Source organism: Piliocolobus tephrosceles, chromosome 16 (genome assembly GCF_002776525.5).
Source record: "Piliocolobus tephrosceles isolate RC106 chromosome 16, ASM277652v3, whole genome shotgun sequence".
Classification (NCBI taxonomy): Eukaryota; Metazoa; Chordata; class Mammalia; order Primates; family Cercopithecidae; genus Piliocolobus; species Piliocolobus tephrosceles.
This window is the reverse complement of record NC_045449.1, coordinates 19,959,736-19,972,561: the sequence shown is the minus strand read 5'-3', so window position 1 is coordinate 19,972,561 and position 12,826 is coordinate 19,959,736.

The window sequence follows — 12,826 nt, the reverse complement described above, 5'->3', positions numbered from 1 at the left end:
GTCCTAGCTAATGCAGTAAGACAAGGAAAGGAAACAAATGCTATACAGATTGGGAATGTCTTTGTTGCACATATCATCGTCTATGTAGAAAATCTAAAAACAGGCCAGGCATGGTGGTTCATGCATGTAATCCCAGTACTTTGGGAGGCCGAGGCAGGCAAATCACGAGGCCAGGGGTTTGAGACCAGCCTGGCCAACATGGTGAAACCCCATCTCTAGTAAAAATACAAAAAATTAGTTGGGTGTGGTGGTGGACACCTGTAATCCCAGCTACCTGGGAAGCTGAGGCAGGAGAATCGCTTGAACCTGGGAGGCAGAGGTTGCAGTGAGCTGAGATTGTGCCACTGCATTCCAGCCTGGGCAACAGTGTGAGACTCCATCTCAAAAAATATATAAAAAAAGAAAAAAGAAAATCTAAAAGCATCCACAACAACAAAGAAAACTCCTGGAACTACTAAGAGTATAACAAAGTTGAAGTAAAAGGTTAATATAAAAAAGTCAACTGCTTTCCTACAGTCACACAAATTGTAAACTGATCTTTGGTAAAAAACAAAAACAGGAAAAAAAAAAAAACAAAAACAGAAAAAAACCATAGGGAATCCAATGACTAAAAGATAGCAACAAATAGTATGATAACTATATGAAAATAGCATATGACCACATGAAAGACAATTAATCTAGACATACACCTAACACTTTTCACAAAAATTGACTCAAAACAGAACATTGGCATAATCATAAGATGCAAAACTCTATAACTTTTATAAGATAACAGGAAAAAATCTAGATGGCCTGGGGTTTTATGACAAATTTTTAAATAATTATAAGTTTGACTTCATTAAAATAAAAAAAATTCTTCTTCTTGAAAAAATGTTATTAAGTGAATGAAAAGACAAGCCACAAACTGGGAGAAATTCTTTGCAAAACACTTATCTGATAAATAATTGGCATCCAAAAATAAAAAAGAATAATTAAAACTTAACGATAATAATATAAACGACAAAATAGAAATGGGCGAAAGATAGGCACATACACATCACCAAAGATTTAGAGATGGAAAATAAAAAGATACTCAACATGATATGGCATTAGGTAATTAAAATATAACTGAAAGAGATGTCAGTACACACTTACTGGATTGCTACATTTCACAACACGGAAAACACCAAATCATAATGAAGATGGTAAACAACTAATTCTCATTCCATGGTGATGGAAATGGAAAATCGTACACCTACTTTGGAAGATAGTTTCTTATAAAACAAAAAAGGCACTTGCAGATGTGTGGTTCTGATGTTGACACTGATGGTGGGTGGCACATATGTCAAGAGAGTATAAAAAGGCTCATACTCACAAGATTGAGGACTCAGGGAGAGCAGAGCAGGCCTCTCCAGCAGGTGTGAAATGACTGGAGGCAGCAAGGGGAAAAGCTCAACCTGGGTGTTCATTGTGGTTATCAGGTGAGGTCAGAGCAGTGGGGCAGGGCCCTGTGTGTTTGGAATCTCCTGCTTGCTCTATAAGGAACCCACCATCAGGCTTTCTCATCAGCTTGTCCAGGTGTGGGGTGCTCCACTGTCATTGGCCAGACATAAAAAAAACATGGTGTGACTACTCATTATAATAAGACCAAACATGACTAAGAAAACTAGGTGTTCACAATTGCTTGTTCTTATATAAAGGAGCACAGTAAGGATGCTCAAGTCACCTACACTGGTTATTTTGGGGTGGCTGAATTGAAAGCACTGGAGTGGACAAGGATATGCTGGCAGTTGAGTCTTCTTAAGCTAGAATTGCCAAGCTTATAAAAAATTTAACAGCTATTACAAGCATTAGTTTTATTAAATAGAAAGAAATTTCTTTCACAGGGGGAGCTCTGAAACAAATGAAAAAGAAAATTAAAGAACTATATAAAACACATGTTACTTTCAATAGCCTTTACCTTTTTAAAAAATGTTAACTTTTCTTACAGTCCATTCTAGGACTTACTTTGTAAACACTACCAGTCATGGAACTGCAATCACAAAATATGAAAATTTCCAATTTCTTCTTTTTTTGGGGGGGGAGGCAGAGTCTTGCTCTGTCACCCAGGCTGGAGTGCAGTGGCACGATCTCAGCTCACTGCAAGCTCCGCCTCCCAGGTTCCTGCCATTCTCCTACCTCAGCCTCCTGAGTAGCTGGGACTACAGGTGCCCACCACCACGCCTGGCTAATTTTTTTTGTATTTTTAGTAGAGATGGGGTTTCACCGTGTTAGCCAGGCTGGTCTCGATCGCCTGACCTTGTGATCTGCCCACCTCAGCCTCCCAAAGTGCTGGGATTACAGGCGTGAGCCACCACGCCTGGCTTTCCAATTTCTTTCTAACATTATAAGCGGCATCACAGTTTGGTGATGACTATTTAGGTACAACACCAAATGTGCAATCCATTAAAGAAAAAAATTGTTAAACTGGTCTTAATTAAAATTAAATCTTCTGGCTCCACAAAAGATATTGTGAAAAGAAGAAAAAGAGAAGCCACAGACTGAAAGATTTGCAAAAGACATCTAATACATGACTATTGTCCAAAACATATAAATATCTCTTAAAACTCAACAAAAAGGAAACAACATGACTCACAAAAAAAAAAAAAAAAAAAAAAAAAAATGGGTCAAATACCTTAAGACATCTCAGTAAAGAAGATATACAGATAAAAATAAACATATCAGAAGATGCTTCATATCATATTTTATCAGAGAAATGCAAATTCAAGCAACAACAGATATCAATTCTTACCTATTACTGAATAGGTATAGGTATAAACTCAATTTAAACCTATTATTTGGCCATGATTGAATGGCCAAAATCCATAATACTGAAAACGCAAATGCTGGTGAAATCACAGAGAAACAGAAACTCTCATTTATAGTGAGTAAGGATGTAAAATTATGCAACGAGTTTGAAAGAAGGTTTGCAGTTTCTTACAAAACCAAAATCCCCTTCCAGTAATATCCAGTAATCATGATTCTTGGTATTTCCTCAAAGGAGTTGAAAAATTATGTTCACCCCAAAGCTTGTACATGGATGTTTATAAATCTTTATTTATAATTGCGAAAACTTGAAAGCAGCCAAGATGTCCTTCAGTGAATGAAAAGATAAACTATGGTACATCCACAAAATTGAATATTGTTAAATTTTTAAAAAATTTTGAGATGAAGTCTCACTCTGTCACCCAGGCTGGAGTGCAGTGGCACAATCTCGACTCACTGCATCCTCCACCTCCTGGGTTCAAGAGATTCTTCTGCCTCAGCCTCCCAAGTAGCTGGGACTACAGGTGCGTGCCACCATGCCTGGCTAATTTTTTGTTTTCAGTAGAGATGAGGTTTCACTGTGTTAGCCAGGATAGTCTCGATTTCCTGACCTAGTGATCCACCTGTCTCAGCTCCCAAAGTGCTGGGATTATAGGCATGAGTCATCATGCCTGGCCCACATTCACATTTCATAAATTCTTTTGTTCTGAACCTTATCACAAGTTACACATTTATGACATGCCTAGACTTTCTGCCTTGCCCTATACTTCCTCTTTCTTACACAATGAATAATTTTAGTATAGTACAAAAAAAATTACCACAAAATATGCTTTCTCATATGAAATTATTCTCTTTTCTTTTTAAACTTTCTTGCTAGAAATACATCTTCATATCCGCAACTTTCTTTACATCTCTCCTACTTACTGGTTTCTATCTTGTGATTTTTTTCCCCCAATTCCATATTTGACAACAGCCTTTCAATAATCTTTAAGTTCGACAAAATTATTCTTTATCTCAACAAAGAACACAAATTTATAGCTTTCAGAGTGAGACCTTAGCTCTACAAAAAAATTAAAAAATTAGCTGGATGTGGTGGCATGTGCCTGTTAGTCCCAGCTACTTAAAAGGCATAGATGGAAGGACTTCTTGAGCCTGGGAGGTCAAGGCTGCAGTGAGCTGAGATTGAGCCAGTGCACTCCAGCCCAGGCAACAAAATGAGACCTTGTCTCTCACACACAGAAATACATATATTTGGCAGGGCATGGGGGCTCATGGCTGTAATCCCAGCACTTTGGGAGGCTGAGGTGGGGGGATCATGAGGCCAGGAGATTGAGACCATCCTGGCTAACATGGTGAAACCCCGTCTTTACTAAAAATACAAAAAATTAGCCAGGAATGGTGGCGGGTGCCTATAGTCCCAGCTACTCAGGAGGCTGAGGCACAAGAATGGCATGAACTCAGGAGGCAGAGCTTGCAGTGAGCCGAGATTATGCCACTACACTCCAGCCTGGGCAACAGAGTGAGACTCCATCTCAAAAATAAAAAAAAAGAAAAAGAAATATGTGTATTTTTCGCACACTTTATATACAGAACTATACATATGTTAATTAAAAATTTTAAATTTTAACCACATGCAGTGGCTCATGCCTGTGATCCCAGCATTTGGGAGGCTGAGGTGGAACGATTGCTTGAACAGAGGAGCTTGAGGCCAGCCTGAGCAACATAGTGAGACTCTGTCTCTACAAAAATATTTTTTAAAAATTAGCCAGGCTTGGTAATACACACCTGTAGTCCCAGCTACCTGGGAGACTGAGCTGGGAGAACTGCTTGAACCCAAGACTTTGAGACTGCAGTGAGCTGTGATCACACTACTGTACTCCTGGGTGACAGAGCAAGACCCTATTTCTCAAAAAAAAAAATCTTAAAATTAAAAAATTAAAAATATATGTTTGTCACATTAAATTTTATTAAAAATCTAGGAAGTGAGAAATATTGAACTGTCTGTCAGGTATCTCTGTTTTATAAATGAGAAATATTGTATAACTTTTAGAAATATGTTTTCACATTTGTGTGTATATTAATAGTCCCCCAAATATTTAGTTTTTCTATAAAATTTCAGAAGTCAAAAACAAACTGATGTTTAGCAATTTATTTTTTATATTATTTGGAAATAACCCACACATTTAATGAGTATTGATTGTTAAATTTAACATGAATTTAAAAGTTTAAATTACATGAAAAGTTTATACATTTTTACCTCATTTATATTTACCTAGAATACTAGAATATTAACAGTTTACCTAGAAGACTCATGATAGCCGGGATATTAGACAGAGCTAGTTAGCATTTCAAGTTATTTCCTTGGTAATCATTTTTATATCCTGTTATTATCAGGTGTTTACCTACATAGGAACCTTAAAGTAAAAAATATAGGGGTATTTTGCCAATAACTCAGAAGATTACAGTTATTTTCATTAAACTAACAATACTAAGTTAGTCTTACTTATCAAAAATTATGTAAACAAAAGTCATTCTGCTTTAGGTTGTGTTTATAGTTTTCTACTCCGTCTTCTCAAAGCCGGACACTGTAAAACACTTATCAGAGACAAATATTAAGCCATTTGGCCAGTAAACCCTGGCAAAAAGCATGTTGACAATTTCTAATTAAATCATATGAATTTTTATTTACTAGTAATTTTTAAATCAACTTTTTTGTTAAAGATTTGTCATGCGACCTAAAAGGCATTTGGGTGCCTCTATATATTTTATATGAGTGCTCATTTATTCTCAAAAAGTTTCCAGCTAACTACACCAGATTTTACCATGTAGACACAACATAAAAACATAATATGTATGATAGAGGCGGGAGGCAGAGAAATTCTAGGCAGATAAGGGCAGATCCCCAGTGAAGCCCCACTTTTGAGCCAAAAAGCCTGAAACCCACGACCCAAAGTGAGAACTTCTATCCCTGTTTGCCTGCTCTCTCTCCCAATTGGTTCTTGCTGAATAATGTCTTTTTACCAAATGTCACCTTTCCAAAACTACCCACTGGCCTACCCCGCCCCCATCCTGTTCCTAGAAAGACTCCAGACACAGTTGGTAGAGGGGAGAGAAGTGGCTTGACTAGAGAGAGGTGACTTGACTTCAGAGGGACAGCTGGACTTTGGAGGAGAGGCAGCTTGACTTCAGAGAAGAGCCTGCTGGAGACGGCTGGACTTCAGAGGAAGATTACCTGCCTGTTGCGTCCCTTCTCCAGTTCCTCTCTCTGCTGAGAGTCACTTCTATTGCTAAATAAAATTCTCCTCCACCATCCTTCAAGTGTTTGCATAGCCTTATACTTCTTAGATGCCAGACAGCAGCTTGGAACCCATGGAGTGCAGGTACCCAAAAAAGGCTGTCACAACTGGCCCTTTGCCCTCGCTGGTAGAGGGCAGCTGCCCCACTTGATGGGGCAAGGGGCCCATTCAGGTGATAACACACCGCTGTCCATGGATGGCAGAGCTAAGACAGCATTGTAACGTGCCCTCTGGGGCTTTGGGGTTGCAGGCACCCCGAGCTGAGCGTCACCGTGGGATCCGCATGGAACTTACTCCTACCAGCACCCAAAGCAGTCGGCTGGATCCTGCATTTGTTCGCCCATGCCTGGTGCAACTAACTGAGGGTCCTGCACGAAGTTTGCTCCTGCTGGTGCCCAAAGTGGCTGACCGGATCCAGCACTCACTTGCTCACATGCTCCCTCCCTCAAGGGGTCAAGTGTGGCAGGCTAAGAGGATGGGGCACCCACTTCACAAGTCAGATAAAGAGGTGGAGAAAAATCCTGCATTATATAAACGTGTAAATAAATAGATATACAAAGATCTTATAGCTTCAATTTGAGAATTTTAGTCATGAAATAGTAATGCAAACTCACTAGTTAGAGAGTTAGATCAAAATTAAATTTTTCATTGATACATAATATCTGTACATATTTATGGAGGTATATGTATTATTTTGTTACATGCATAGGATGTGCAATGATCAGCTCAGGGCATTTAAGATATTTATCGCCATTATCATTCATCATTTCCATGTACTGAGATCATTTCAAGTCCTTGCTAAGTAGGTAAAATGCTCAAAAGGCACCACTCCTTCCAAACAGCAAGTAAAAAGCTGAATAAAAATTTAAAAAATCAGGAAATCTAGTATTTCTTAGATCTTCAAGGAGAGAGACCATAGGGAGAGCCCATAGGGAGAGATCTTCAAGGGAAGAGATCACAGGACCAACCACTGCTCCCAAAATTGGAGACACAGAGGAAGACAAAGAAAATTAGATCTTACAGGAGCAGAAACCGCCACAGGAACAGGTTCTGGGATAGAAAAACCGAACTGTAGTTGATGAATTCCTGAAGGCTCAGTGTGGACAAGTCTGAGAGTAAAAGCTTCAGGGGGACTCGATAATCTGGGCCCCTCCCACACTTCTGTGTGTTTTATCTTCTGGAGCTCCACCAGGTTTTCAGAGAGAATTTCAGAGAAAATCACCCGTGTGCTTTCGGAGCGGGTGGGAAAAGAAACAATTGTGAAATGCAACAGAGCATTGGGTTCTTCATAGCATATTCTGCTCTCAAGAGAAATTATGTTACCAGAGCCGAACTTGCTGGGGTTTTATCAGAGTCAACTGGTCTAGATTAAGGAAAAAATCTAGCATCCTAGGTGACACAATGAAAATACTTAATTCCAGCCCCCTGCAACCCATCCTGTTTCACCTAACACTTAATAAAAGGGCATGAATAATGAAAAGCACTCATGAACTTCACACTGCAGAGGCACAGGTTCACCAAAATAATGAAATCTAATCATAGGACTGTAGAACAATTTTTGCCCCCAACACCTCATCACCACATTACCAACACCCTATTTACAGCAGTTTATTATATACAGTGCATCATGAAAAAATTGCAAGGCATATTAAAAAGCAAAAATCAACCAATCAAATAGTCAATCAATCAATAAATCAGTTTAAAGAGTCAGAACATGCATAACAACCAGATTGGGAATTTAATACAACTGCAATTAATATGCTATAAAGTTTAATGGACAAAACTGACAGCATGCAGAGACATACGGGTAGAGTTTTTAGGGTTTTAGGGTTTTAGGTTTTAGAGTTTTAGGGTTTTATGATTGTAGGTATACAATCATATCATCAGAAAAGAAAGATAGTTTGACTTCTTCTTTTCCTATTTGGATGCCTTTTATCTCTTTCTCTTGCCTGATTGCTCTGGCTAAAACTTCCTGTACTATGTTGAATGAGTGTAATGAGAGTGAGCATTCTTTTTTTGTTCTGGCTCTCGAGGGAAATGTTTTCAGTTTTTGCCCACTCATTATGATGTTTGCTCTGACTTTGACATACATGGCTCTCCTTATTTTGAGGTGTGTTTTTTTTGATGCCTAGCCTGTTGAGGGTTTTTAATCATGAAGGAAAGCTGAATTTTATCAAAAGCTTTTTCCCATGTCTATAGATATGATTGTATGGGTTTTGTATTTAAATCTGTTTATGCGGTGAATCATAAACACATTCACTGATTCGTGTATGTGGAATGAGCCTTGTATCCCAGGAATAAACCCTACTTGATTGCGGTAAATTAACTTTTTGATGTGTTGCTGGATTCAGCCTGTTAGTATTTTCTTGAAGATTTCGGCATCTATGTTCATCAGGGATACTGGCCGGATGTTTTCTTTCCTCACTGTGTCTCTGCCAGATTTTGATATCAGGCTGATGCTGGCTTCATAGGATATGTTAGCGAGGAGCCTCCCTTGAACTATTTTGGGAACGGTGTCAGTAAGTTTGGTACCAGTGTTTTTCTGTATGTATGGTTTTATTTGGCTGTAAACCCATCTAGTCCAGGGCTTGTTTTGATTGCTAGTCTTATTACTGACTCAATTTCAAAACTTGTTATTGCACTTTTCAGGCTTTTAGTTGATAAACATCTGTAGTAGTTTCAGGATACAAAAAGACGGGCGGATCACGAGGTCAGGAGATCGAGACCATCCTGGCTAACACGGTGAAACCCCGTCTCTACTAAAAATACAAAAACTAGCTGGGCGAGGTGGCGGGCGCCTGTAGTCTCAGCTACTCGGGAGGCTGAGGCAGGAGAATGGCGTAAACCCGGGAGGCGGAGCTTGCAGTGAGCTGAGATCCAGCCACTGCACTCCAGCCCGGGCGACAGAGCAAGACTCTGCCTCAAAAAAAAAAAAAAAAAAAAAATCAATGTATAAAAATGAGCAGAATATCCATATACCAATAATATTCAAGCTGAAAATTAAAGAACACTGTCCCATTTATAGTAGCTACACAAAATTGAAATATATAGGTATATAGAAAACTGAAAATGTAAAATATGTCTACAAGGAGAACTATAAAGCACTGCTGGAAAAGATCAGAGATGTCAAAAATGAATAAAAAATGAATCCTCATGGACTGGAAGAATCAATATCATAAAACAGCTATAGTAGCTGTGTTAGGCTGGTCTTGCGCTGCTATAAAGAAATACATCAGATTGAGTAATTTATAAGAAAAATATTTAATCGTTTTACCTTTCTGCAGGTGTTACAGGAAGCTTAGTGGCATCTGCTTCTAAAAGTGCCTCAGGAAGCTTCCAGTCATGGCAGAAGGCAAAGGGAGAGCAGGAACATCACACGGCAGCAATTAAAACAAGAGAGAAAGAGAGTATGTCAGAGCAGAGGTACCACTCACATATAAATGGCCAGATCTCAGAAGAAGTCACAATCACAAAGGCAGCACCAAGCCATGAGTGATCTGCCCCCATGATCCAAATATCTTCCACTAAGTTCCACCTCTGTACTGGGCATTACAATTCAACATTTGATTTGGGTAAGGACAGATAGCCAAACTACATCATTTCACCCCTGGCCCTACCAAGTCTCTTGTCCTCACACTGAAAAATACAATCATGCCTACCCAGCTGTCCCCAAAAGCCTTAATTCATTCTAGCATTAACTCAAAAGTCCAAAGTCTCATCTAAGACAAGGCAAATCTCTCCCACCTATGAGCCTATAAAATCAAAATCAAAATCAAATTATTTACTCCCAAGGTACAATGAGGGTATAGGCATTGGGTAAACCTTCCCATTCCAAAAGAAACAATTTACCCAAATGAGAGGGGCTACAGCCCCAGGTAAGGCTGAAATCCAGCAGGGCAGCTTTAAATCTCAAAGCTCCAAAATAATCTCCTTTGACTGCATGTCATACATCCAGAGCACACTGGTGAAAAGGCTGGGCTCCAAAGCCCGTGAGACTGCTCTCACACACTGGTGTTGAGTGCCTGTGGCTTCTCCAGACACAGGGTGCAAGGTGCCAACAAATCTACCATTCTGGGAGATGGAGGACAGTGGTTCCCTTCTCACAGCTCCACTAGGCAATGCCCCAGTGGGGACTCTGTGCAGGCTCAAACCCCACATTTCCTCTCCACACTGCCAGAGGAGAAAGTCTCTGTGAGGGTTCAGCTCCTACACAGACTTCTGCCTGGACACCCAGGCTTTTCCATACACCCACTGAAATCTCAGCAGAGATTGTAAAGCCTCATTCACTCTTGCAATCTGCGTGCCTACAGGCTTCAAACCATGTAGAAGCCACCAAGGCATACAGTGCACTAGGGTGTCTGAAGAAGTGGTACAAGCAAGATCTGGGGCCCTTTGGGCTGAGGCAGGAGCAGCAGTGGCCAAGATGTGGGGAACAGTGTCCTGAGGCTGCACAGGGCAGTGGGGCCCTGGAACTGACCAGGAAATAATTCAGTCCTTCTATACCTCAGGGTCTGTGAGGGGAGTACCTGCTGTGATGGTCTATGTAAAGCCTTTGAGGCCTTTTTCCCATTGTCTTGGCTGGTGGCACTTGCTTCCTTTTTAGTTATGAAAACATCTTTAGCAAGGGGTTGCTCTATAACCTGGCTGAATTCTCCTGAAAATAATCTTTTCTACCACACGGCCAGGCTGCAAATTTTCCAAACTTTTATGCTCTGATTCCCTTTTAAAAATAAGTTCCAGATTTAAGTCATTTTGTTAGACCATGCCACCTCTTGAATGCTTTGCGGGTTAGAAATTTCTTCCACCAGATATCCTAGATATTCACTCTCATGCTCAAACTTCCATAACCCCCTAGGGCATAAACAGAATGCAGCCAATCTCTTCACTAAGGTGTAACACACATGACCTTTACTCCAGTTCCCAATAAGTTCATCATTTCCATCTGAGACCTTGGCAGCCTGGTTTTCACTGTCTATATCATTATTAGCATTGTGGTCATAACCATTTAGCCAGTCACTAAGAAGTTCAACATTTCCCTCATCTTCCTGTTTTCTGAGCCCTCCAAACTCTTCCACACTCTACCCATTACCCAGTTTTAAAGCTGCTTCCACACCTTCAGGTATCTTTATAGCAATGCCAAACAGCTTGGTATCAATTTTCTGTATTAGGCCATTCTTGCAGTACTATAAAGCAATATCTGAGACTGGATAATTTATAAGAAAAGAGATTTAATTGGCTTATGTTTCTGAAAGACATGCAGAAAGGATAGTGGCCTCTGCCTCTGGTGAGGCCTCAGTTTCCTTCCAATTGTCACAGAAGGCAAAGAGCAGGCACACCACATGTTGATAATGAGAGCAAGAGAGAGACTTGGTGAGGGGGGAGGTGCCACACACTTTTAAATAACCACATCTCACAAGAACTCACTATTATGAAAAAGAAGTTATGAGAAATCCACGTCCATGGTTCAAACACCTCCCACCAAGCCCTACCTCCAGCACTGGGATTTACAATTCAACATTAGATTTGGGTGGAGACAAATATCAAACTATATCACTACCCAAATAATTTAGATTCAACACTACTCCTATCAAAGTACAACTGAAATTCATATGAAAACAAAAAAGAGCCCGGATAGTCAAAGCAATCCTAAGCATAAAGAGCAAAGCTGGAGGCATCACACTACTCGACTTAACACTACACCGTCAGGCTACAATAATCAAAACAGTATGATACTGGTACAAAAGCAGACACATAGACCAATGGAACAGAGTGGAGAACTCAGAAGTAAAGCTGCACACCTACAACCACCTGATCCTTTGCTAAGTTGATGAAAGCAAGCAATGGGGAAATGATCCTCTATTCAATAAATGGTGCTGGGATAACTGGCTAGCCATATGCAGAAGATTGAAGCTGGATGCCTTCCTTACACCGTACACAAAAATCAACTTAAGATGAATTAAGGACTTCGATGTGAAACCCATTAAAGTCTGTGGCGAATGCAACAAGGGTTGCTTTTCTTCCTTTCTGTCAAAATTCTGACAGACTGAACCAAGAAGAAATTGATTCCCTGAACACATCAGTAGCAAGTTTCAAAACTGAATCAGTAATAAATAGCCTACCAACCAAAAAAGGCCCAGGACCTGATAAATTCACAGCTGAATTCTACCACATGTGCAAAGAAGAGCTGGGACCATTCCTACTGAAATTATTCCAACAAATTTAGGAAGGACTCCTTCCCAACTCATTTCACGAAGCCAGCACCATCCTGATACCAAAACCTGGCAGAGACCCAACAAATAAAGAAAATTTCAGGCCAATATCCTTGATGAACATTGGTGCAAAAATCTCAACAAAATACTTGCAAACTGAATCCAGCAACACATCAAAAAGGTAATCCACTGTGATCAAGTAGGCTTTGTTTCCAGGATGTAAGATTTTAGAGCATGTGCCATATGGTATATTCTCTTATTTTGGAATGGGGAGTTCATTAGAGGTCTGTCAGATCCATTTGGTCCAATGCTGAGTTCAGGTCCTCAATATTTTTGTTATTTCTGCCTCAATGATCTGTCTAATACTGTCAGAGGAGTGCTGAAGTCTCCCACTATAATTGTGTGGGAGTCTATGTCTCTTTGTAGGTCTCTAAGAACCTGCCTTTTCAATCTGGGTGCTCCTGTGTTCAGTGTACATATATTTAGGATAGTCAGGTCTTCTTGTTGAATTGAAGCCTTTACCATTATGTAATGCCT